The sequence below is a fragment of the Hyaena hyaena genome, unplaced genomic scaffold (genome assembly GCF_003009895.1).
Source record: "Hyaena hyaena isolate Hyena2069 unplaced genomic scaffold, ASM300989v1 scaffold_15, whole genome shotgun sequence".
Lineage (NCBI taxonomy): Eukaryota > Metazoa > Chordata > Mammalia > Carnivora > Hyaenidae > Hyaena > Hyaena hyaena.
The window spans coordinates 4959491-4984833 of NW_024080647.1; the positions used below are offsets into that span (position 1 = coordinate 4959491).

The 25343-nt window shown below is 37.8% G+C and overlaps 1 protein-coding gene and 1 non-coding gene across 12 annotated transcripts in view; both read left to right on the plus strand.

Moving 5' to 3' along the window:
• CSNK1G1 (casein kinase 1 gamma 1) overlaps positions 1 to 25343 on the plus strand; it is a 188168-nt gene that overhangs the window by 27535 nt on the left and 135290 nt on the right. The gene's annotated exons all lie outside the window — the stretch shown is intronic.
• On the plus strand, positions 10810 to 10945 carry LOC120222554. The gene has a single exon (XR_005526075.1). It is a non-coding gene; the product is annotated as a small nucleolar RNA SNORA61 (small nucleolar RNA).

The window sequence follows — 25343 nt, forward strand, 5'->3', positions numbered from 1 at the left end:
GTATATTTGGAAAGTTAACTGCAAAGTAGAAAGTAAAAGTAAATAAAATTTATGTAAAAATAAATTAGTACAGTTTGAGCTACGTCGATATTGTATTTCTGAAATGTTAGATGGCAATGAAAATTGCAAAGGACCTCCTTTTTCTAGTTACCATTGTCATGTGTGTAAGATTTGGAAGAGCCTGCTGACGAGTCCACCTTGAGTTTTAATGTGGTGCAGTTGTTATGTGAAGGTTGTTATTGGTTGATAGCTACTACGAATCATCCCTCTGGCTAGAAAACATCTTTGGAAGTTAGTTTGCTAAGAAAAAATATTGATGGAATCAGAATTATAGAGTCAATGGCTAATCTAACAAGAGAGTAAATTGCTTTAGAGGCATTTATATTTGACATTTTGATTATAGATTCTTCCTATTCATTTGTATTAGGAATGTACCTAAAGGATTCCTGATTAGAAATTTTTCATTAACTATTTTAATAACACATAAAATAGCATTTTTTTGCTTGAATGTTTGGAAATTATTACAGTTCATAACTTAAAGAGATTAGTTGAGGGGTGCCTGGGTGGCTCAGTTGGTAGAGTGTCCAACTCTTCGTTTTGGCTCAGGTCATGATCTCATGGTTCGTAAGTTCAAGCCCCGCATTGGGCTCTGTGCTGACAGTGCAGAGACTGCTAGGGATTCCCTCTCTCTCTCTCTCTCTGTCTCTGCCCCTCCCCCATTCTGTCTCTCTGTTTCTCTCTCATAAATAAACTTATTTTAAAAATGAAAAAGACATTAGTTGAACTTATTCCCAAATTAGCTTGTCCTTTTTAAACATATGGCAGTCTCTTATGAATTAAGGAACAGTGATTTTCAGTGCACAAATCACATGTCTTTACCCACTGCTTCTAGGTGTGCTCTGTTTGGCTTAAATATGAAAGGAGGTGGCCCTTCTTTATCCAATCACAGTTTTTTTGTTTAAAAAAAATTTTTAAATAATCTCTGTATCTAACGTGGGGTTCAAACTCGCAACCTTGAGATCAAGAGTCAGATTCTCCACCAACTGAAATAGCCAGGTGCTCCTAGCCAGTCAGTTTTATAGCCATATGAACTCTTGTAGTTTTATTTCCCTAGGAATATCATATATGCATAGCTGAGAACTTGAGTGTAGGCCAGGAAGTCTGTATTCTAAAAGTCCGAGTCCTAAAACTCATGCTCTCTTCTTCAGAGTATACTTTTGAAGCTTACAGAAGCATATTCCTCTAACTTCACTAATTTGACTAACTTTACTAATAGTTTTGATTATAGCTCTTAGCAAATTAAAGGTTCTGCTAAAGCTGAATGCACCAACAACTGGAAGAAGCAACTTTTGATTCAAAAAGAAAAATATTTAGTCTTAGTAGCATGGGACCATTTAGTATAGTAACACCATTTGGCCATATAGACTTCCTTAGGGCTGGATGACATAGTTTTTCATAGAAGAATATAATGATAAAGATATCTGTGCACATAGTTTGGCATATATACCTGCAAATATGTGTATGTATATAATATATGTAAATGATATGTATTGTTGTATATTATCTACATATGTATTAGAAGCACTTGGTTAAACAAGTACTTTTTGTGTTGGTAGAGACATGAATAGATTAGAAGGTGGGATAAAGTCTGCTAATTATGGGAAAGAGTAGAAAGGTTAAATAGGTGTATAAGTGATAGTTGGGGAAGAGAAAACAATCTGAAGATCAATATTAATCTTGTAATACCCATTAAAGGAAGTTTTTCATTTTCTGTATAAATGTTACATTTAATTTTGTAAATGTCAGATATTGTCCTTTAGTTTTTAAGAATAAAGATTTTATGTAACTGATTAAAATTATTTATGATCATTAACAGGTTGTTAAAAAAGGGAGCAAATGAAACTCAGTTATCTTTGGAGTAACAAGATTTTATTCTCATCTATAATTATAAAGCATTGGTTTAGACATGGACTTTCATGCAGCCAAATGTACAGGATCTTGTGTTTCACTACACTATCTTGATCTTTGTTTTTGGCCCAGACTCATGGGAATCCTGTGGTTGTGTGTATGTTTGACTTCTGAGCAAGCTACTAGAAAAGTGTTGAACTAATGGCTTCACGAAGCAATGTTAAAATACGGATTTTTAGGTGTTTTTGTTTGCTTCTTCGTATTGAGCCTGCCAGTTGTTTCTTTTCCCGTTTTGCCTTTCTTGGCTTTAAAGAAACACTCTTCTTGATCATTGCATTTACTGTTCAAAGTGAAGCTGATATGAATGTCTCTTACTTTAGTGTAATGATACTGAATACCGAATTAGCAGCACTTTTTCTCCTTTGAGGTGACTGGGAGGCATTTCCTCCTCTGCTTCTCTCAAACATTATCCTTTTAGTATTTTCACTGGGTTTTCAGTTGAAGGTTTATCTCCCAGTCAGAGACTATTACTGCAGATAGACCTCACAGAATATGTAATGGATTCCTGTGAATTCATTATGGAGTCACAGGAAAGAAAGGAGAAATTTCTGGGTTTCTCTGCAGTAGCAATAAATATAAACTGTCAAATAAGCCAGAACAAATTCAAGTCCTTTTCAGAATTTTGTTGTTTGGTATGGAGGCACAAGAACAGGAGAAACTTCTTGGCCCTCTCTGTGGATATGAAGAGAGGTTATGGTTGTCTGCTTATTTTTCTTACCTTATCTACTTACCTCCTCCTGCTTTGAGGTTGTTGACAGGAAGAACAAAATGAGGGGGGAAGAGCTCTCTCTGTGGATTGCCCCACATCGCTGATCTTTTTTTTTTTTTTTTTTAAGTAGGCTCCACTGCAAATGGGGCTTGAAGTCAAGACCCTGAGATCAAGAGTAGCATGCTGACTGAGCCAGCCAATTACCCCATCTCTGATCAGTTTTGCTGTTTTTCAGTGGTTATCATTCTCATTTTAGCAATAAAGAAATTGAGGCATTGTCAGAGGTTACTATTTCCCTAGATTCTCTGTCCATTGTTTACCATTGAACCCTTTTGTGAGGGCTTTTCCCCACTGTTGAGTTATGAAGCCATCCTAACTTCCTTCTTTACAGAGGAGGTACATTAAAATACCAGGTCGTGATTTTAGCCTCATTGGCAGATTGTGATATTGGGGCTGCATTGGCTTTGACCATAAAATACACTTCTGGCTGATCTGACAGCCACAAAGAGTGAGTTATCTTTCTGTAGCTTTGAAATAAAAAATGCTCATTGACAAACCTTATGGTAACTGTTGCTAACGCTTGGCTGCCTATAGAAGTTTACTAATATTTAAAAAAAAAAGTTTACTAACATTCTAAAACAATTACATGAGAAAATGGCTGATGGGGTTAAGTAGCATATTTGTATGAATAATTTTTCAGCCAAGTGTAGAAAAGGAGAGCTAGTTAGTTTAAAATGGTGGTAGTATTTATTTTGTTGCATAAGTAATGTAATAAAAATAATTAAAAATGAAAAGAAAATGAGAATTTTACAATTCTAGCATAGAAATCATTTATATTTTCCATTCTTACTTGCACTGTGTAAGTATACTGTACTTAATTTTTATTATTTGATGATATCATAAATAAATATGTATAATCTGTAAAGCCGTCTTTTAAAAAAATATTTTAGGTTTTATTTATTTAATCTCTACATCCAACATGGGGCTCAGGCTCATAACCCCAGGATCAAGCCTTGCAGGCTTTTCTGAATGAGCCAGCTGAGTGCCCTTATAAAGCCATGGTTTAGAACTTAGAGATACTGGGAAAGTTTTAGGGGTCTTAGAAATGGATGGTAAAGACTGTAAAGTAATGCTTCCTTATAGTTATTTGATAAAGGACACCCCTTAGAAAGGAACTTCGAAGGAATGAAAAAGAATAAGGAAGTGAAATATACAAGGAAGCTATAATTTCAGGACCATTGGTATAACATAATCTTATATTTGTTATCAGTTTAGAATAGAGGTGTACATTTACTTCATTTCCAGTGATAAGGGAGATGATTTTTTTCCCCTGAAGGATACTATCTTTAAAAGAAAATAAAATCTTCTTACTATTAAACACCTTAAAATGATGGATTTTTAAAAAAAAATTTTTTTAATGTTTTTATTTATTTTTGAGAGACAGAGACCGAACACAAGTGGGGGAGGGGCAGAGAGAAAGGGAGACACAGAATCTGAAGCAGGCTCCAGGCTCTGAGCTGTCAGCACAGAGCCCGATGCAGGGTTCGAACCCACGAATCATGAGATCATGACCTAAGCCAAATTCGGACACTTAATTGACTGAGCCACCCAGGCACCCCCTTAAAAACTTTAAAAACTCATGGTTGAACAGCAAATAAGTAAGGTGAAAAAACAAAACACAGAAAGAACACCAAATTCAAGGAGGTTTAAAAGTATCTGATGACTGCTATCCTGAAGGCATCTACTAGTTCCAGATGACTTGTATTTTCAGTTTTTAAAAGGTACACATGGGACTCAGGAGACAAAGAATAGAAGCCATGCGTTACAGGAAGTGAGGCCAGAGATCCACCTTCCTAAAATGAGAATCCACAAAAAGCTATATGCCCACTGGGAAAGGGAGAAGCAGAAAAATATCACCCTAGCAAAGAGAGACAGAAAACTTATCCTTCTTCACCTTGGCTATAAATAGAGGGAGAAAAAAGTTTTCCCTGAATGTTTATAATTAGAAACATGCTGTAGTAGAGACTTGGGACCCCACTACCTCTGTGACTTCAAGACTTATTTTGAGTGATTATTGCTTGGTATTGTGCCCTGGCAAAGACAGAAATGCATCCAAATTCTTCCTGGAGGAATATCCCTTCAAAGGCTTCAAAAAATTACCAAAGATAATATTCCAGAGAATATGAGCTCCTTTAAACAAATCACATGAGGAAACAGGTTACCATAAGCAAAACAAAATACCTAAATCAGACCCACAGAGACTTCAAGTATTATCATTACTAGATACTCAATATAGAAATAAATGTGCCTAATATATCTGAAAAAACAAATGGAGAATTGAAATTATGACAAAGGATTATCCAAAATAATTAGAATCCAGAAACAAAAATAAAATAATTAAAATGATAAATTCTAGGGCAGGTTTAACAGCATATTGGATTGAAAAGAAAATTGGCAAAGTAGAAGATAGATTTGAAGAAATAATTAGGAATTTCATGCAGGGAGATAAAAGAGATAGAAAATATCAGTAAGGTTTAGACACAGAAGAAGGACTGACAAGGTCTTATGTACATCTTTAGTAAGCAGAATAACGGTGCCCCAAAGATGTTCACATCCTAACCCCTAGAACCTATGAATACATTACCTTAAATGTCAAGGGGACTCTAGGAATGTTATTAAATTAAGGATTTTTGAGGTGGGGAGATTATCCTGGATTATCTGGTGAGCCCATTGTAATCACAAGTGTCTTTATAAGGGAAAGCAGTAGGTGGGAGAGCCAGAGAGATTTGAAGATGCTACATTCTTTGCTTTGAAAATGGGAGGAGCTATGAGCCAAGGAATACAGGTGGTTTCCAGAGGTTGACAAAGACAATGGATTCTTTCTTAGAGCCTCCACAAAGAATGCAGCCCTGTCATCTTGAGTTTAGCCTAGTGAGATCCAATTTAGACTTTTGACCTCCAAAACTGTAAGATAAAAAGTCTGTGTTGTTTTTGGCCACTAAGTTTGTGATAATTTGTTATAGCAACAATAAAAGATGAATACAATGGGGTGCATGGGTGGCTCAGTCGTTAAGCATCCCACTTCGGCTCAGGTCATGATCTCACAGTTCATGGGTTCGAGACCTGCATTGAGTTTTGTGCAGGCATCTCAGATCCTGGAGCCTGTTTCAGATTCTGTGTCTTCTTTCTCTGCCCCTCTCCCACTCATGCTGTCTCTGTTTTAAAAATAAATAAAAACTATAAAAAAATTTTCTAAAAAAATGAAGACAACATCTAAACAAAATTTTACATGTAGACAGATGAGAGAAGGGTAAGAGGCATACAGCTTGGAACTTTATATGTGCATTTAAAATTTTTCTAGAGTAGCTCCTGAAAGAGTAAAAGTTGAACTAGAAGGCAAGTGGAATAGGATAGGGGAATTTCAAATAATACGGGGGAAAAAAGGAGAAAGAAACAAAAGGGAGGGACAAACATGTAGAAATATGGCCAAATAGATCACTAATCATAATGAATGTAAATGGATCCAGTGCTCTAGATAAAAGACAAAGCATAAGCCAAAACAAATGTGTGTTTTTAAAATATATACATATATATTTTTTAATTTATTTTGAGAGAGGAAGAGAGAGCAGGGGAGGAGCAGAGAGAGAGGGAGAGAGAATCCCAAGCAGTCTCTGCACCATCAGCGTGGAGCCTGACTCAGGGTTCAAACTCCCCAACTATGAGATCATGACCTGAGGAGAAATCAAGAGTCAGACGCTTATCTGACTGATCCACCCAGGTGCCCCAACAACATATGGCTTTTAAGAGATTAAAATATAACAACATAGGAAAGTTGAAGATAAAAATAATGCAAATGTTATACCTGGCAAAATAGTAACCCAAAGAAATTGGTAGTTATAGTAATGTAATAAAATTACTTAAGGGAAAGGAGCACTATTAAACAGAAGCCATGTTTCAGATAAGAACTGGTTTTTGCTGCTAGGTAGACACAGAAATTAACCGTGGCTTAAAGCAGGCAGATGTATATTCCCCCCCCGCCCCCCCCCCACCTTCTTCCCACCCTTAAAAGAGTCTGGAGATTGACATTTTAGGTCTGATTATGGAGGTTTCATTTTTATCATCAAAGTCTCTGAGTGTACTTCTCTGAGTGTTTTCTGTACTGCCATCTTTTAGCCTGTGGCTAACCTTATAGTAAGATGGCTGCTTTGGGCACCGACTCTCACAGACTCCATGTAGGAGGAAGGATGAGAGATGGGTGTGGAGCCTATGCAAGCCATTAGGCCATCTATTAATGTGGTTCATTGAAGTTCCACTTAGTCTTCAACTGCAAGACTGTTATGAAATGTATTTTAGGCAAGCATATTGCTGCCTAGAGTAAAATTGGATTTTACTATCTGAGGAAAGTGGAGAGATTGAATATTGGTACAGGTCACCAGCAGTCTCTGCCACTTTCTATAATAAAGGCTTTGTTTACCAGAAGATACCAGGATTGCAACTTTATTTCTACCATATAACACAGGTTCAACGTACATAAACTAAAAATAACAATTACAAGGATAAGAACACAGATTTACCATCAAAATAGATTTAAAAAAATTTTTTTAATGTTTATTTTTGAGGGAGAGAGGCAGAAGGAGACAGAGACACAGAATCCAAAGCAGGCTCCAGGCTTTGAGCTGTCAGCACAGAGCCTGACATGGGACTCAAACTCATAAGCCATGAGATCATGACCTAAGCTAAAGTTGGATGCTTAACTGATGGAGCCACCCAGGCGTCCCCCATCATAATAGATTTTAATAAAACCAAAAAAAATTTACTAAGGAGATAGAAGACTTGAACACAATAAACAAGTTTGAACTACTGAGTGAATATAGAATATTGTATTAAAAACTTTTTGAAATCTTTTTTTTTTTTTTTTTNTGAAGGATACAGGTGATTTTAAGGCTTATGACACTTACGGTCAAATGGCTTTCCAAGATAATTATATCATTTTTCAATTACTTAGGGAACCCTGAGTATCTGCAGTCTAGCAAATCTTGGCAAATAGTTTTATTTTTTTATTTTTTTAAAATATTTTTTTATTTATTTCTAGGAGAGAGAAAGACAGCCTGAACAGGGGAGGGTCAGAGAGAGAGGGAGACACAGAATCTGAAAGAGGCTCCAGGCTCTGAGCTGGCAGTCAGCACAGAGCCCAACGCGGGGCTCGAACCCACGAACCGTGAGATCATGACCTAAGCAAAAGTCGGACACTTAACCGACTAAGCCACCCAGGCGCCCCTAAAAACTTTTTGAAATCTTTATTCTGAGAGAGAGAGTGTTCAACCAGGGAAGGAGCAGAGAAGGAGAGAGAATCCCAAGTAGGCTCAGCCCTGTGAGCATAGAGCCCAACGTGGAGCTTGACGTCAAGCTTGATCTCACTAACCATGAGATCATGACCAAAGCCAAAGTCAAGAGCAGGACACTCAACTAACTGAGCCACCCAGGTGCCCCACACTGATTTCAAATTTTAAATCATCAGTACCTTAGAATTGCTATTGTGTGGAATCCAAAATTTCAGATAGTGTGACAGATAATAACTTTAAGAAGTGCCCCTGAAAATCTCAACAAATTTCAAAGAATATATGTCATTCAGATCACTTTCTCTGATAACAGTGCAAACTAAATTAGGACCCCGTTTTTTAAAAAGTAATCTTAACTTCTAAATAGCTGGGGTTACAGAAGAATTTATGGTGGAGGTTTAAGAATACTTAAAACTCACGGCGCCTGGGTGACTCAGTTGGTTGAGCGTCCAACTTCAACTCAGGTCATGAACTCATGGTTCATGAGTTTAAGCCCCACATCAGGCTCTGTGCTGATAGCTCAGAGCCTGGAGCCTGCTTCGTATTCTGTGCCTCCCTCTCTCTCTCTCTCTGCCCTTTCCCCACTCATACTTGTCTCACTGTCTCTCAAAAATAAATAAACATAAAAAATCCTTAAAACTCAATAATAATGAAAATGCAACATTCAAATTTGTGGATAACTCGTAGTGGTTCCTGGGCATAGCACAAAGCTAACTTTCATAAATATCCCATGAGAGCTTGAAAAGAGTATTTTCTAGTTGTTTCCAGCCGTGTTAATTAAGAGAGTCCCAGGCGTCTCAGGACTTAATGTTAACATACACTGCCTTGTGCAGTTTGTCCTCTGACAGTTGTCTGTCTTCTTTGCTGTAATCTCAACCTAATTACAGTTCCTTGATCAGACTAGATCAACAGTTCTGAGAGTTTAGTGTATATCAGATTCACCTGGATGATTTGTGGGTTTTTTTTTTTTTAAGTTTATTTATTTATTTTGAGAGAGCATGTGTGCAAGGGACATAAAGGGAAAGACGGAGAATCCCAAGCAGGCTCCACACTGTCAGCGTGAAGGCCAATCCCAGACTTAAACTCACAAACCATGAGATCATGGTCCCAGCTGCAGTCAGATGCTTGACCGACTGATCAACCCAGGTGCCCTTAGAGGATTTGTTAAAGTACGGATTGCTGGGCTCCACTTCCAGAGTTTATGGTTTAATGGAATCTAGTGTAGTATTCATTTCAGGAGTAGAATTTAGTGATACATCCACTTATAAACACCCAGTGCTTATCCCAAACCCAAAATTTCCATTTTTAACAAATTCCTAGGTGATGTTGATGCTCCTGACCTAGGTACCCTGCTTTGAGAACAGCTCTGTTAGAGACTACGTTCTGTTGACTCCATTCCTTTGTACGTATTTTTTTTTCCCTGCAATGCCTTTTCTCTCTTCTTAAACTTTTTTACAGAAACCCTTACATCAACCCCCTCCATTTAGATCTCACTCTTCTTAGAAGTACTTTTACCCACTAAATTGTTAGATGTTCCTTGTCTGTATTTCCTTATACTGCCAAATATGTGTTGCACATCTGTAAGACTGCTTGTCATATTTCTTAAAGCCATTAAAATTTTTAATGTTTATTTTTGAGAGAGAGAGAGAGCGTGCGCACAAGCGGGGGTGGGGGGGCAGAGAGAGAGGGAGATACAGAATCAAGAGTAGGCTCCAGGCTCTGATTTGTTAGTACAGAGCCCCACATGGGGCTCGAACTCCTGAGCTGTGAGATCATGACCTGATCTGAAGTTGGACACTCAACCGACTGAGCCACACAGGCGCCCCTCTTAAAGCCATTAAAAGCTATGTATTTTGTGTTTTTATCTAGTGTATATCTTAATACCTGTATAGAAAGCAGTCAGTTTATACCTGTTAATAAGTGGGCTTTTGCCATTCATATTTTGATTGTTTTGTATAGGAAGAAACAACTATGGGAATTTAACACTATGTCTAGCACAGTGTTAAAATTCTCTGTTGTATATTCAGAAATATGTGATTAAAATACACTTTGGGAAGGTCACCTGAGTTTGGAAAGCTTCCTTTCGTCTTCTTGCTGTTTCATGTCTGGCTGGAACAAAAGGATACAGAAATAAAGATGGTGAAATGAGAAATGAACTGCTTGAAGTGGATTTAACAAGGTTAAAATAACTAGGCCTGTGGTTCTTCCTTGATTCATTGTATCAGAGTTGAATCTAAAAGCAAGATCAGGGCCACCTGGGTGGCTCAGTCGGTTAAGCACTAACTTACTTTCAGTTCAGGTCATGATCTCAGAATTCATGAGATCAAGCTTTTTGTCAGGCTCTGCTTGGGATTCTCCCTCTCCCTCTCTCTCTCTGCCCCTTTCCCATTCTTGCCCATGTGCGCTCTCTTTCTCTCTCTCAAAATGAATGTTTAAGAAAACACCTATTACCAATATAACATTGTTTAAAATGTATAGTTTCTAAAGTAAAAAAAAAAAGAAACGGTATAATACAGAATCTAAAGTTTTGGAGTTTACCTTTTTTGGGGGTAGGGGCACTTAATACATCTTAGACTTGTTTCAGTATACTTCATTTCATTTTTTTTTTAATAGTTGTAGAGTTTATATGGATATGCCTAAGAAACTTATTATGTTGAATATAATTCTGTAAACTATTTTCTGAAATTTTAGATGTGAACCTATAAATTGCAGAGCAGGCTAACTAACCTTATGCTCCGCTTTGAACTTGTACTGCTATTAAAATCAGACTTGTTAATTAAGATTAAACCTACAAACTTGAAGTTGGAACTTCCCATCAGATCTGAATGCTGATCTTCCTGGTCATAGAAGGAGGAAAAAAAAAACACTGAAGCTGGCTTCCCAGTGCTTATAATCTGGTACATAGCTTTTGGGCTAGTTTCAAACAAGGTAAAATAAATAAATAAAAGTAAAATTTTAGGGGCGCCTGGGTGGTGCAGGTAAGTGTTTGACTCTTGATTTTGGCTAGGGTTCTAATCTTGTGGTTCATGGGATCAAGCCCTGTATCGGGGTCTGTGTAGACAGTGCAGGGCCTGCTTGGGATCCTCTGTCCCTCTCTCTCTCCTTCAAAATAAATAAGTAAACATTTTTAAAAAATAAAACTTGAGTAAAGACTGAAAAGCTAAAATATCAATAGCAGATGATCATTTTGTGTCAGAAAATTTTTCACATATTTTCTTAGCTTTGAAGAACAGGATGGAAGGGGACAAAGTTTCATTCAGTGAAACTGCTGGCTCTAACCACCAATTGTTACTAATTCACAGAGATATTTTTGAAGGGGATTAAATGACAGAGTATGGTGAGCCTACAGACACTATTCTCCATGAGCTGCTATAGTTCGTAGAATCTAGTTTACATTTAGAGTCAAATGTGGCTATGCAGAAGGATATTTTAATTAAATACAATCTTTACTAATACATGAAATAGCACTTGCAAAATAAATATGGACCAATCTTAACGACCCTTATTAGGACCCTATCCTTTTTTATTTTGAGTATTTATTTTTGAACCCCTTATTGCTATAAAACAGTAATTTTCAGTTGCGGCTGCACAGCAGGCACTAGTGAAACAAAACTACACAAAACCAGGAACCACACCTCTTAATATCCTGATTTAATAAGATGAAGATAGGTGGGGCACTGATATTTTTTAAATACGCAACTAAGATTGAGAACCATTATTCTAATGTTTGTTATCAGTGTTTCTGTAAGCATAGTAAAAAAAAAATTTCGTACATTTTGCTATTCTTTATATTTTCTAAAATAGTTTTTAAGTTTTTTTTTTTTTTTTTTTTTTATTTCTAGGAGAGAGAGAGAGAGACAACGTGAGCAGGGGAGGGTCAGAGAGAGAGGGAGTCACAGACTGAAACAGGCTTCAGGCTCCGAGCTGGCAGTCAGCACAGAGCCCGACACGGGGCTCGAACCCACGAACCGCGAGATCATGACCTAAGCGAAAGTCGGACGCTTAACCGACTAAGCCACCCAGGCGCCCCTAAAATAGTTTTTAAGTTTTTACTTTATTTTACTTTACTTATTTTTGAGAGAAAATATGAGTGGGTGAGGGGCAGAGAGAGAGAGAGAGAGAGAGAGAGAGAGAGAGAGAATCCAAAGCAGGCTCCACATGGTCAGCACAGAGCCCAGTGCCCAATGCGGGGCTCAAACCTAGAAATCATAAGATCATAGATCATAATCTGAGCTGAAGTTGGTTGCTTAACTGAGCCACTGCCCCTGGGCGCCCCTGCTATTCTTCATATAAACAAGTATTTCAGGGGGCTCCTGGCTGGCTCACTCAGTGGGGCATCTGACTCTTGATCTTGGGGTTTTGAGTTCAAGCCTCATGTTGGGTGTCAAGATTACTTAAAAAAAAAGAAATGTTAAAAAAATAAAAATAAAAAACTTTCTGGCCCCCAGTTCTTGGTACATTTAACTAAAATCTTGTGTAATGCTCATAAATCTGTGTTTTAACAGTCTCCCCACTTGATTGTTTTACGCTAGAAAATCAGTACAATGGTAAAATACTAAAACATTTTACTTAGTGTATATACATATCTCTAAACCTGTGTGATGGCTTTTGTAATGTATCAGTTTAGCTAGAATAAACTACATTTCCCAGAATTCTCTTTCCTGTATGTTTCTGCTTAAAGTGAGCTACAAAAGACATTTTCATGCAAGATCTAAAGGGTAGAAGTGAAGCATCAGATGTTTTGGATTTTACACTCAGGAGGGCAGGGCAAATACTTTCATTATAGCTCATACATGTTGTCACTTACCTGATATCTCACCTTATTGGTGTGTGTAAGTGGCCTGTTCCTTCAATGACTCCACCTTCCTTTAAGTCGGCCCTCAGGTTATCCTAGGCCAAGAGCATGTTTAGCTCCTTGAGTTAAAAATGCCCAACTTCCGGGGCGCCTGAGTGGCTCAGTCGGTTAAGCGTCTGACTTCGGCTCAGGTCATGGTCTCATGGTTTGTGGGTTCAAGCCCCACATCGGGCTCTGTGCTGACAGCTCAGAGCCTGGAGCCTGTTTCAGATTCTGTGCCTCCCTCTCTCTCTGATCCTCCCCTGCTCATGCTGTCTCTATCTCTCTCTCAAAAATAAATAAAATATTAAAAAAAAAAAAAAAAAAAGAATGCCCAGCTTCCAGGCATTTGGGTGGCTCAGGTGGTTGAGTGTCTGACTCCTGGTTTTGGCTCAGGCCGTGATCTCAGGGTTTGTGGGATTGAGCCCCACGTCAGGCTCCTTCCTATCAGCAAATAACAGAATCAGTTGGGATTCTCTCCTTTCTTTTTCTTTCTCAAAGTAAATAAATATATATATTTTTTTAAATGCTCAACTTCTGCAGATTCTCTTACATCAGCAAGCTTGAAAGTAGTGACAACTGATAGCATCCCAGTCTGTCTTTGTTGGTGCTAGCCTGTGCTCATGGCTTCCAATTTTCCATCTTATCTTATAGACTACCTGCCTGTGAACTGCAAGCTCTCGCAACAGACTCAGAGCCTTACTGATTGTTTAATCAGCTCCCACAATTGCATACTCAAATCCGTTATCAATATACATATACATCCTAGTGACCCTGCTTTAATCTTTTTGTAAGTTTATTTGAGAGAGACTCAGTGGTTAATTGGTTTTTAACAAGTGTACTAAAACCATTCAATGGGGAAAGGACCATCTTTTCAACATATGGTGGTGGGAAAACCAGAGATCCACATGTAAAAGAATGAAGTTATATCCTTCCATTACACTGTACATAAAAATTAACTGAAAATGGATCATAGACCTAAACTTGACAGCTGACTATTAACACTCTTAGAAGAAACTTCGGAAAGTCTTCATGACATTCTATTTGGCAACAGTTTTACAGATAAAATAACCAATAGCACAAGCAATAGAAGAAAAAAATAGATAAATTGGGCTTAATCAAAATTAAGAGCTTTTTGAATGCTGACAAAAACTGAGGACTGATGGATGTGGGGGGGAGGAGGGTGATGGGCATGGAGGAGGACACTTGTGGGGATGAGCACTGAGTGTTATGTGGAAACTAATTTGACAATAAACTATTTGTTAAAAAAAAAACAAAATTAAGAGCTTTGTCCATCAATGGACACTATGAAGAATGTAAAAAGATGTACTACAAAATGGGGGGAGAAAACCTTTGAAGTCATATTCTGCTAAGGGACTAATAATGTAGAATGTTATATTATACGTAAAACTCAACAAAAACAAAAAACAGTCCAGTTCAAAAATGGGCATAGGTATTTCTCCAAAGAAGATATACAAATAAACACATGAAAAGATATTCAGCACTGTTAGTCTGGAGGGAAATGCAAATCAAAACTACAATGAGTATCAATTTTTACCCATTAGTGTGACTATTACTAAACACACACACACATACACACACATACACACACAAAATAACATGTTGATGAGGATATGGAGAACTGGAAACCTATATTGCTGGTGGGAATATAGAGTCATACAGCTGCTGCAGAAAATAGTTTGGTGGTTTCTTGAAAGGTTAAGTGTCATATATATGACCTAGCAATTCCACTTCTAGGTATATATCCAAAACAGCTGAAATCAGCAGATATTTGTACATCAATATTCATAGCAGCGTTATTCATTGTAGCCCAAAGATGGAAGGAGACCAAGCATCTGTTGACATATAAATGAATAAACAAAATATGGTATATACATAAAATGAAATATTAAAATTTAGCCTTTGGAAGGAAAAAAATTCGGACACCTGCTTCAGCATAGATGGACCTTGAAAACATTGTGCTTACTGAAGTAAGTCAGACACAAAATATGTCAGACAAATATTGTATGATTCCACTTGTATGAGGTCTCTAAAACAGGCAAATTCATAGAGACAGAAGGTAAAATAGAGGTTACTAGAGGCTAAGGGGTTACTGTTTAATGGGTTCAATTTGTTTTACGGGTGATGAAAAAATTTGGGATATAGATAGTAATGATGGCAGTACAACATTGTAAATGTAGTTGATGCCAGTGAATTGTATGTTTACAGAATGGTGAATACTATGTTATATACATTTTACCACAATAAAAACCAGCCAAACAAAAATGTTAGTATATGATTGGAAAAAAACTTACCAGAAGTTTCTTTGGTGGTGAGGTTTCACTTTTCACTTTTTGTATCATAATTTTCTGTGACTTCTGATTATTTTTTCTTTTTTAAAAAAGTTTTTTAACATTTATTTTTGAGACAGCACGAATTGGGGAGGGGCAGAGAGAGAGGGAGGTACAGAATCTGAAACAGGCTCCAGGCTCTGAGCTGTCAGCATAGAGCCCGATGTGGGGCTTGAACCCACGGACTGCAAGATCATGACCTGAGCCACCCAGGCACCCCCTGGTTATTTTTTCTTAATTTTTTAATGTTTATTTTTGAGAGAGTCAGAGAGAAACTATGTGTGCAAGCGAGGAGAGGCAAAAAGAAAGGGAGACAGAATCCAAAGCAGACTTGATGGTATCAGCTCAAAGTCTGACATGGGGCTTAAACCCACAAACCATGAGATCACGATCTGAACCAATGTCAGATGCTCAACCAAGCCACCTAGGTGCCTCTGATTCTTTTTTCTTTTTTTTTTTTTTTAAGTTTTTAAAATGTTTGTTTAGTTTTGAGAGACAGAGCACTAATTGGGAAGGGGCAGAGAGAGACACACATGCAGAATCTGAAGTAGGCTCCAGGCTCCGAGCTGCTAGCACAGATCCCAACACAGGGCTCGAACCCATGAGCTGTGAGATCATCACATGAGCTGAAAGCAGACACTTAACTGAGCCACCCAGGTGCCCCGATTAGGTGATCTTTCCATAGGACTGGAGTCAGTTAAGCAGTTTCAATGACAGGTAAATAAAACTTTTTAATTTTTTTTAAAGAGAGAGAGTAAGTGGGGGAGAGGAGCAGAGGGAGAGAAAAAGAATCTTAAGCAGTCTTCATGCTAAGCACAGAGGCCAACAGGGGGCTCAATCCCATGACCCTAGGATCATGACCTGAGCCCAAAATGAGTCGGACACTCAACCGAGCCAATCTTTTATTTTTATCCTGAAAAAAAATATTCAGTGTATGAATTAATGCATATGTACCACATACAATATGTTATGGTCAGCTATTCAGTAGAATTTTGTGTAGAAATAGCTTTTTAAGCCCAAGAGTTTGTAGCCTTAAACTTCTTTGAACATTTTTTTCACACCCACAGAATGAATAGGATAGTCGTGGTCTTTCAGTTTCTGCAGTATTTGTCCTAATTATTAGCCATTCTGAAAGTCTTTCATCATCTAAACCTGAAAAGAAAATTTTAATCTCTTCTTTTGTCTGTTGTCTTCTCTACTGTTAAAGATGTTTATGGCTGTGTAGTTCAAGATATAGTACTAATGAGGAAAATAACATGACTTGCATCACAGTTGAACAAATCGTTTTGTTCAAGTACAGACTGTATCTTATTCTTTTTGTTCTAAGCACAGACTGCAGCACATATCTCAGCCAGCTTCTTCATGCTCTTTGACACTGGCCATAAGGAGGACTGGAGCAATCTTTCATAAAACCTGAATAAAAACTACTCAAAATATAATTTTTTGAAAGAGTTTTTGTAAAGGAAGAACTGAAGATTAGCTCTTGCCCTAAAAAATATAGAAGATGAAGCAGCATTTATATGAATAATGCTTACTAGTCATTTTGCCTATTTTAAGCTATGTATATAACAAGACGTTTTAAGTTATAATTATGGTGACATATAAGTGGCAAAATTACTGTAAAATTATTGACTGTATGCCCTATAGTGTACATTATGAGCACCCTTCTTGATTTACTATAGAGGTAATTGAGTGAGGGCCATACTTTAAAAAAATTTTTTTTTAAGTCCAAGTTAGTTAACATATATAGTGTAATAATGATTTCAGAAGTAGAATTTAGTGATTCATCACTTAATATGTAACACCCAGTGTTCATCCCGACAAGGGCTCTCCTTAATGCCCATCACCCATTTAACCCATCCCCCTCACCCTTTCTCCTTCCAGCAACCCTCAGTTTGTTTTCTGTATTCAAGAGTCTCTTACGGTTTGCCTTCTTCTGTTTTCTTCTTATTTTTGCTTCCTTTCTCCTGTGCATCTGTTTTGTTTCTTAAATTACACATGAGTGAAATCATATAATCTTTGTCTTTTTCTGACTGACTTACTTCGCTTAACATAATACACTCTAGTTCCATCCACGTTGTTGCATATGGCAAGATTTCATTCTTTTTATTACCAAGTAATATTCCATTGAAAAGGATACCGTGTCTTTATCCATTCATCAGTTGATGGACATTTGGGCTCTTTCCATACGTTGAGTATTGTTGATAGTGCTGCTATAAACATTGGGGTGCATGTGCCCCTTCAAAGCAGCATTTTTGTATCCTTTGGATAAATACCTAGTAGTGCAATTGCTGGGTTGTAGGGTAGTTCTATTTTTCATTTTTTGATGAAACCCCGTACTGTTTTCCAGAGTGGCTGTTATGAGGGACATGATTATTTTAACTAAGCATGTAACAATCAGAAAAGGATTTTAAGAAGACTTTAAAGATGGCTCTGTTGGTTAAGTGTCCAACTCTTTTTTTTTTTTTTTTAAGTTTATTTATTTTGAGAGAGAGAGAGAGAGACAGCATGAGTGGGGGAGGGGCAGCGAGAGAGGGAGAGAGAGAATCCCAAGCAGACTCTGTGCTGGCTTGAACACACAAAGCTGTGAAATCATGACCTGAGCTGAAACCAAGAGTTGGATGCCCAAGCAAGTGAGCCACCCAGCTGCCCCAAGTGTCCAGCTCTTGACTTTGATTCGGGTTATGATCTCACACTTCATAACTTCAAGCCCCACATTGGGCTCTACACTAACAGCATGGAGCCTGCTGGGGATTCTCTCTTTCCCTCTCAATCTGCCCTTCCCCTGCTGGTGCATGCACGCTCTCTCTCTCTCTCTCTCTCTCTCTCTCTCTCAAAACAAGTAAACAACAACAATAAGACTTTCAAGGGGTGCCTGGGTGGCTTAGTCAGTTAAGCATCTGACTTTGGCTCAGGTCATGATCTCATGGTTCGTGGGTTTGAGCCTTGCATCAGGCTCCATGCTGACAGCTGTCTCAGAGCCTGAACCTGTTTCGGGTTCTGTATCTCCCTCTCTCTCTGGCCCTACCCTGCTCATGCTTGCTCTCTCTCTCTCTCTCTCTCTCTCTGTCTCTCAGAAATAAATAAAACATTAAAAAAAAATTTTAAAGACTTTCATAAGTCTTCTGAATGCAGGATGGATCACAAATTCAGACTAGCCCCAGAACTTTGCTTTTCACTAGCCATTTTCCCTTGGGAAATTATCAAACTAATTTTCATTTTGCTTATTATTTTACCGGATGACCTATTCTGTGATTGATTTATTGTTTTAGGTGTTTCAATACCTGGGTTATATAAATTATAAAGCTCTTAGTGCTCTAATTTCGTTTAACATATTTCTTTTAAAGCTCTTGTAACACAGATTGTTAAAAATTCAATTCATTAGAATAAACAAAATGTTTAGAATTCTTGGGTTTAGGCAACGGGATTAACTTCTGTTTAAATGAAGATTACAGAGAATTTTTAAACTTTCTAAAACTTGTTTTATTTTGAACATTTTCTATGCTAAGATACTGATGGGCATGATTAAGAAGAAAAGGGGTTTGCCTGTAAGAGGCTTATAGTATTTTGGGTGTACTAGATTTGTATGTGATGATTTTTTTTTCTCATTTAAAAATATACTAGTGATATCCCTGGTATTGTAGGAAATAAAATGGGCTCTTCCTCTGTTGATAGAATCTGTGAATATTATAAATCTTTTACTCTCTGTAACAATTCTGAGCATATTCAATAACATAAATCTTGAGTGCATGTTGAATTTATACTAATTACAGTAGACTTCCTGACCTTAAATAAGAAAGGAGAGAAGATACAAAGTGTATAGCGCGGGTTATGGGTTTTGTGTATACTGTGATTTTGTTTTTTCATAATTTTTTTGTAATCAGAAAGAGTGAAATAGAGGGATAGGATTTAGTTAATTGAGAGTATCTGTTAAATAAATTCCAGCTAATTAAAAACGATTAGTCAGTTAAACATTTATTTACTCTGCTATGTTTTGGGCACAGTGCTTGTCACTATAGGTACTTAAGACAGTAGCCCCTAGTTCCTTAGAGTTCCATAGACCAGTTTAGTAAGTAGACAGGTAAAAAATAGCTACAATCAATTAATATAGTGATAAATGAACATATGATTAAGGATAATGTTACCCACTCATGAATCATAAATTTATTGAGCAGCTCTTTTGTCTAAAGCCCAGTATTGGCACTGGAAGTACAATGAAAACAAGAAAGATTTGCTCCTACATTGAAGAAGCTTACAGGCAGGTTTTTTGTTTTTTTGTTTTGAGAGAGAGAATGAGTGGGGTGAAGGGGCGGGGAGGCGGCGGGGAGAATCTTAAGCAGACTCCACGTGCGGCATGGAGCCTGATGAGTGACTTGATGCCATGGCCCTGGGATCATGACCTGAGCCAAAATCAAGAGCTGGACACTGAGCCAACTGAGCTACTCAGGTACTCCCCAGTGGTTTCTTTTTTTTTTTAATTTTTAAGAGAGAATGAGCGGCAGAGGAAGAGAGTCCCAACAGGCTCCGTGCTGTCAGTATGGAGCCCAACACAGGACTCGATCTCACAAACTGTGAGATCATGACCTGAGCCAAAATCCAGAGTCTGAGGCTTAACCATCTGAATCACCCAGGCACACCCACATAAGTATTTCTGTTAAAAAAATATATTAAATTCAGGTAGCTTTGTACGTATTACTGCCTTAGTTTTAAATTAAAATTGCCTCTTTCTAGCTCCTTAAATGAGATACTCTTAGAAAATGGTACACACTCTTGTGTTTTACTCCTGAGATGTACATGCTAAGATTTTTTTATTCCATTATTCCCAGGTAGTTTTAGCTCATGTTTAGCTGAGTGTATAATCTCTGAAAATAAAGATGAATTCCCTAGTCCTGTAATTTTTTTTTTTTTGGCTTTTATTTATTTTGAGAGAGAGAGTGAGAATGAAAATGAGTGGGAGAAGGGCAGAGAGCGAGGAGAGAGAGAATCCGAAGCAGGCTCCACACTGTCAGCACAGAGCTCAATGTGAGTCTCTGTCTCAAAACCGTGAGATCATGACCCAAGCCAAAATCAAGAGTCCGATGCTTAATTGGCTGAGCCACCCAGGTGCCCCTTAAAAATAAAATCTTAAAAAATAAAAATAAAAGCCCTTAAAGTAGTCATGAATCTAATTCTGTTTTTAAAGGAAGTCTTTTTTGTTTATTTTTTTAACTTTTAATTTACATCCAAGTTAGCATATAGTGCAACAGTGATTTCAGGAGTAGATTACTTTAATGCCCCTTATCCATTTAACCCATCTCCCTTGCCAGAACCCCTCCGGCAACCCTGTTTGTTCTCTGTATTTAAGAGTCTCTTATGTTTTGTCCCCCTCCTTGTTTTTATATTGTTTTTGCTTCTCTTCCCTTATTTTCATATGTTTTGTATCTTAAAGTGCTCATATGAGTGAATTCATATAATTGTCTTTCTCTGACTAATTTTGCTTAGCATAATAACCTCCAGTTCCATCCACATAGTTGCAGATGGCAAGATTTCATTCTTTTTGATTGCCATGTAATACTCCATTGTGTGTATGTATATATATATATATATATACATATATATATATATACATACACACACCACATCTTTATTATCCATTTATCCATCCATGGACATTTGGACTACTTCCATACTTTGACTATTGTGATAGTGCTGCTCTAAACATTGGGGTGCATGTCCCCCTTTGAAACAGCATACCTCTGTCCCTTGGATAAATACCTAGTACTGCAATTGCCAGGTCATAAGGTAGTTCTATTTTTAATTTTTTGAGGAACCTCCATACTGTTTTTCAGACTGGCTGCACCAGTTTGCATTCCTGTTTTTTTTTTTTTGTTTTTTTTTTTTTTTGTTTTTAATGCTTATTTTTGAGAGACAGGGGCAGAGCATGAGCAGGGAGAGGCGGAGAGACAGAGAGAGATTCTGAAGCAGGCTCCAGGCTCTACACTGGCAGTAACAGCCCCATGTGGGGCTTGAACCCACAGACTGTGACATCATGACCTGAGCCAAAGTCAGACACTCAGCTGACTGAGCCACCCAGGCATCCCGAATCTAATTCTTTCTCATTTTAATTAATATTTCATAGAAATGGTTAGTCCTTCATGATTCTAGTACTATAGAGTTTTTCCTGGAATGAGGGAATCCATCATAATATGAGTATTATGTAGTACTAACAGCTGTCAAGATATGTGAATTGCCTCTTAATGTTGTTTATTTTTGAGATACAGAATGTGAGTGGGGGGAGGAACAGAGAGAGGGAGACACAGAATCCATAACAGGCTTCCAGCTCTGAGCTATCAGCACAGAATCGGACATAGGGCTTGAACCCAGTGGCCTCGAAATCTTGAGCTGCCCAAGCTACTGAGCCACCCAGGTGCCCTAAGATATGTAAATTGTCTTTTGTTCTTCAATTCCTCACTTCACCCTTTGCTAATTGATGGGATTCAGTTGTTTTACTGAAAATAATGAAAGGTGAAGTTTAAAGTTGGTCATAAACATTTGTAGGATTCAAATAGAACCTTGCAGTGCTGCTTCTGAGTGGTGTAATGTAACTATTGCCATATCCCATTGAAGGTAAAATATCATTTAATGTTATTCGAATACCACTTGAATGTTATTCAACATTCATATTCCATTTTCCTTAAAATAAATACTTCTATTATATTACAATTTAGCTTTAAAGAATGATTACTAAGAGGGCCACCTGAGTGGCTCAGTTAGTTAAGCATCCAACTCTTGGTTTCAGCTCAGGTTATGATATCACAGTTTTGTGGGTTCAAGCCCCACATCAGGCTCTCTGCTGACACTGCAGAACCTGCTTGGGATTCTCTCTCTCTCCCTCTCTCTCTCTCTCTCTCTCTCTGCCCCTCCCCCACTCATGCTGTCTTTGTCTCTCTCAAAATAATTAAACTAACTTTTAAAAACAAAAAAAAAATAAAATAAAAGAATGATTACAGGGAAAAGTGCCTGTGTTTCCAGATACCACAGAAATTGAAAAGACCAAAGAGAGTTCTGTGTTAAATTTTGTATTAATCAACTTTTATGTGTTCAGAATTTACTCTACCTCACGCATTGTAGAGCATTGGACTCTATAATAACAAATTTTACCTTACATGTTCAATAGCATCTTTTTGACAAAAACTTGAATATGATGGAGTGCCTGGGTGGCTCAGTCAGTTAAGCGTCCGACTTTGGCTCAGGTCATCATCTTGCAGTCTGTGGGTTCGAGCCCTGCATCGAGCTCTGCATTGACAGCTCAGAGCCCGGAGCCCGCTTTGGATTCTATGTCTCCCTTTCTCTCTGCCCCTTCCCTGCTCATGCTCTGTCTTTCTCTGTCTATCAAAAATAAATAAATGTTAAAAAATTTTTTTTAAAAAGAAAAAAAAACCTTGAATATGATATACTCATATTTCCTAAAAGAATACATTTTCTTGTGATAACCTGTGTGTTTGTTGTGCCATTCAGTGATGAATCTTAACTATTGAAGAAGTTGGATGGGGTTCATTTAAATCTCAGGCTACTGGAGTATGCTGTCATGGAGCACCCACATGCTTCTCGTCCTGGAGGTTTTGCTTATCAGTATAGTGTTTATAAAGGACTCTTAAGTCAGGCTGCCAAGTATGCTGGCTCCACTGCTTCCCAGTTTTCCGAATCTTAGGCACTTTACGTGGTTTCCTCCTGTGTGAAATGAGGATGATAGTAAAATTTTACTGTCTCCTAGGGTTGTAGAAGGATTTAATGAATTAATATATTTAAGGCACTTAAAAAGTGCCTGGCACATAAGGGCCCAATAAATTTTAGATGTTATAGTTGTCACTGTTCTACAGCGTGACAAATGTGAAATATCTCTGGTTTTCATTATGTCCTATAAAGTATATGCAGAGATTAATAAAATCTACTGAGAAAGAGTGGCCTTATATTAATACTAGAAGGAAACTATTCCTTTTGCAGTACCACATAAGCTATAAAATGAGAGAATAAGCAGATAATGGCCTTTTGAAGGAAAGAGGGGAATAAATATAACTTTAAACAGTCTAATCAGATGGGTAAAATTGTTTTTATGTTTAGCCAATGATTAACAAATAATTATTTGACACTGGACAAAAGTTAAATAAAAATTGATTAGTATTTATATTTGTAGTGCTGCAGCAGATTTTTTTAAACATAATTTATTGTCGGGGCGCCTGGTTGGCTTAGTCGGTTAAGCGTCTGACTTTCCCTTAGGTCATGATCTCGCGGTTCATGGGTTCAAGCCCCGCATCGGGCTCTGTGCTGACTGCCAGCTCAGAGCCTGGAAACTGTTTCAGAGTCTGTGACTCCCTCTGTCTCTGACCCTCCCCTGCTCACGCTGTCTCTCTCTCTCTCCTAGAAATAAGTAAAACATTAAAAAAAAATAATAATTTATTGTCAAATTGGCTTACATACAACACCCAGTGCTCATCCGAACAAGTACTGTCATCAGTGCGATCACATACTTTCTCCTCTCCCCTAACCCTCGTCCACCCTCAGTTTGTTCTCTGTATTTAAGCATCTCTTATGGTTTGCCTTCCTCCCTCTCTGTAACTATTTTTTTCCCCTTCCTTTCCCTCATGGACTTCTGTTAATTTTCTCAAGATCTACATATGAGTGATAACATATGGTATCTGTCCTTCTCTGACTGACTGACTTTACTAAGCATAATACCTTCAAGTTCTACCACATTGCTGCAAATGGCATGATTTCATTCTTTTTCATTGCCAAGTAGTATTCCATTGTATATATAAATCACATCTTCTTTATCCATTCATCAGTTGATGGACATTTAGGCTCTTTCCATAATTTGTCTATTGTTGAAAGTGCTACTATAAATATTGGGGTACATGTGCCCCTATGCATCAGCACTCCTATATCCCTTGAGTAAATTCCTAGCGGTGCCATCACTGGGTCATAAGGTAGTTCTATTGTTAATTTTTTGAGGAACCTCCACACTGTTTTCCAGAGTAGTGCAGTAGATTTTCAATAGCAGCTCTTCAAGTTACCAGTAAATACAGTGGAAAATGAAGACTCATTCGTGACAAAACCAAACAGAAGATAATAGTGTAAAGCCTTTCATATTGCTATGATCCAAGTGCAGCCCTTTCTTAAACCTCAGGGTAACTGAGGTGGGTTTTTTTTAATAATGTTTGTTTATTTTTGAGAGACAGAGTGTGAGTGGGGGAGGGGCAGAGAGAGAGAGAGAGGGAGATACAGAATCCAAAGCAGGCTCCAGGCTCTGAGCCGTCAGTACACAGCCACAAGCAGGGCTTGAACCCACAACCATGAGATCATGACTTGAGCCAAAGTCTGGCACTTAACAACTGAGCCAGGGCACCCCAGGGTAACTGAGTTTTAAAAGTTAGTTTGTGGGGCACTTGGGTGGCTTAGTCAGTTAAGTGTCCAACTTCAGCTCAGGTCATGATCTCACAGTTTGTGAGTTCTACCCTTGTGTTGGGCTCTGTGCTGACACCTCAGAGCATGGAGCCTGCTTCAGATTCTGTGTCTCCCTCTCCCTGCTCAAGCTCTGTTTCTCTCTCTCTCAAAAATAAATAAACATTAAAAATTTTTTTAATAAAAAAAAAGGCTTAGTTTGCATGTACCAAGTGAGAGCATAGTATGTTCCTGAGATGAAAACAGCTTAGCTGTTGGCACCTTTGGGAGAAAGAACCAAATTTATTTGTAGCTAGTTCATGCATAAAACTGAGAAGGAAAGCTGAATGTGGGAACATTCCTGTTATAAGCCTTTATGATCCATGAGGGGAGAAAAACATAGAGTGAGGATTTCAGAAAGTAAAAGACAGTTACTAATTAGGGTAATTGTTAAGTCTTTGACCAGATGCTTTTTAAAAATTGTTTTTTTAATTTTTAGGGAGCTTGAACAGGGGAGAGGGGCAGAAGGAAAGAAAGAAAATCAAGCAGGTTTCATGCTCAGTGTGGGGCTAGTTTTCATAACCCTGGGATCATGACCTGAGCTGATAAAAGAGTTGGACACTAAGCAGACTGAGCCACCCAGAGTCTTCAGACTAGACGCTTTTAAATGAAATTTGCGGTGTCTATGGGCATAACCTAGTTCAGTATCAGAAGCCCCTCACGGA